This window comes from Myotis brandtii, unplaced genomic scaffold (assembly GCF_000412655.1).
Source record: "Myotis brandtii unplaced genomic scaffold, ASM41265v1 scaffold744, whole genome shotgun sequence".
Classification (NCBI taxonomy): Eukaryota; Metazoa; Chordata; class Mammalia; order Chiroptera; family Vespertilionidae; genus Myotis; species Myotis brandtii.
The window spans coordinates 1,322,222-1,324,585 of NW_005370965.1; the positions used below are offsets into that span (position 1 = coordinate 1,322,222).

At 35.6% G+C, this 2,364-nt stretch overlaps 1 long non-coding RNA gene across 1 annotated transcript; it reads left to right on the forward strand.

Moving 5' to 3' along the window:
* Window positions 1-210: 210 nt before the first annotated feature.
* Window positions 211-2,346, forward strand: LOC106724191. Its single transcript, XR_001359938.1, has 2 exons — window positions 211-327; window positions 2,268-2,346. It is a non-coding gene; the product is annotated as an uncharacterized LOC106724191 (long non-coding RNA).
* The last annotated feature ends 18 nt before the right edge of the window (window positions 2,347-2,364 follow it).

Below are 2,364 nucleotides of genomic sequence, written 5' to 3' on the forward strand. Positions count from 1 at the left end.
CAGTATATAAAAGGTTCAGAAATATGCAGTGTTTAGTTTTAGAGCAATAATAGGCTTAATTCACTCACAGAATTAACAAAGCTTTTAAACTTAGCATTCTGAGGAGAAAGATTCCAAGGCATTTCACAAACTGAAGAAGAAGACAGGAACTGTACTCATCGACTAGGGATGTGTGTTCCCTTTGAGTAGTATTTGATCTGAGTTTGTGCCTTTACTTCTGAGTTTGTGCCTTAACTTGAGATGGTAGTGCTATCGGCCTTGGCTATCTTGCCTGGATATGCAAATCAGGAAGAGACCAGACACCTGGGCATGGCACAGTATTGAAAGGTGATACGGGTTCGTGAGTGTATATTCAGCTTTGGAGGCATGTTTTAGACACTGATACTTATCTTATCTCACAAGACCAGATCACAAGCAAGCCAAAGATGGTACTTTGTACAAGCCTTCATTATAGATAGTCCTTCTCACATTGCATTGTAATTATTCTTTTACCTGGTGGTTTTTCCTACCTGGAGGAGAACTCCAGGGAGCATGCACAGAGAGCATGTCTAAATGTTGGACACATGAAATGTCTAGTTCAACCTTGTTATAATCCAAAACTCTTTGGTCATATTCAAATCTGGGTTAACTTGATTTTTTTTCACCAATTAAAAGTTGATCACTAGTTAACACTAGTGTTTAACAACTGTAAAGTAGATGACTATTCTGCACTTTCTAGAGGGGACATAATTATGAAACCTATTTAAAATTATATCAAAATTTGGGGATTGGTTTTTTATTTATGTTCACAATGATATTATGTTTTGGATGTTAATCAAAATATCATAGTGTCTTAACTCTTTTGCTTTGTTTTGTTTTGTTTTTTGTTAATTCTCATCCAAGGATATTTTCCATTGACTTTTAGAGATAGTGGAAGGGAAGAAGAGGGAGAGAGAGAGAAACGTCAATGTGAGAGAGACACATGCATCGGTTGCCTCCCGCACGCGCACAGGGCCTGGGATCTACCTGCGACCCAGGTAGTGCCCCTAACCCAGAATCAAACTCGAGACCTTTTGGTGTGCGGGCCGACACTCTACCATTGAGCCACACGGGCCAGGGCCTTAAGATATGAAAACACAAATTAAGGAAAGAATATTTCTCTGGTCACTGATATAGTAAATTAAATGAATAAGACACGTTTGATTTTTGGATTGTCTTGTATTGCCCTAAAGCATTATTTTGACTTCTTAACTATTAGTCAAAAGCTACTTGTGGTAGTCAGTTTGGAGTTTGCTCATTCTGAGTAATAGTTTTTTTATTTTTTAAAAATGAAATATATTATTGAGATTAGTGTAGAATATATATTATACTGTATATTAAACTATGTTTCAGTATATATCAAATTGCTATTTAAAATTAGTTTCAGAAAATATATGTAAGAGAAAATTCACTGAGAAAAATTTATACTAAAATAAAGAAATATTCTCGCCCTAGCCAGTTTGGCTCAGTGGATAGAGCACCGGACTGAGGACTGAAGGTTTCTGGGTTCCAGTCTGGTCAAAGGCATGTACCTTGGTTGCAGGCTCCTACCTGGCCCAGGCCCAGGCCCTGGTCAGGGCTTGTGCAGGAGGCAACCAATTTATGTGCTTCTCTCACATCGGTATTAATCTCTGTCTTTCCCTCTTTCTTCTACTCTTTCTAAAAATCAGTGGAAAAATATCCTCGGTTGAAGATATAAAAACAAAATAATAATAAAATCAGTAAAAACCTTTTTAAAAAAGGAATGTTCTATACAAAAGAGTGATTTCTTTATAAACTTAGGAGGTGGCTTAGTAAAGTACGGCCTGTCTCTACCTCTCACTAGTTATGAGGCTTTAAATAAGTCTGTTAGTATCTCTGGGGTGTTTCTTCATTTTTAAAAGGATAGGGTCAGCTGAGATAATATGTGTAAAAGTAATCTATAAACTTTAAGAGACTATGCAAATGAATTATGGATTTCATTAATAGCCTTAGTAGGTTTGATAGCTGATTCTGTATTTTTTTTGTTACTATCAAAGGATTGGTTTAGAAAACATTAGAGTGGAAGGTATATTTGGGCATGAGAAATAACTATTAAGCTTTTCATATATCTACAGAGTTCATATGCAGAACAGACTTTTTTGTCATTTATAAAATAAAACTTCAAAAAAAGGTGGAACAGGTTGTGTTAGACTCTCCCTAGTGTTTTTTTTTTTTCAGTTTTATTGAGGTATAATTGACATATAATGTTTTTTTCTTTTGTTTTTCAGAATAGATCCAGACCAAGAATACATTTTAGCTTTGTGCTAGATCCTTTGTATTCTTACAGACCCCTTTTTCACATGCTTAGTAAGTGTCTCTCTGATT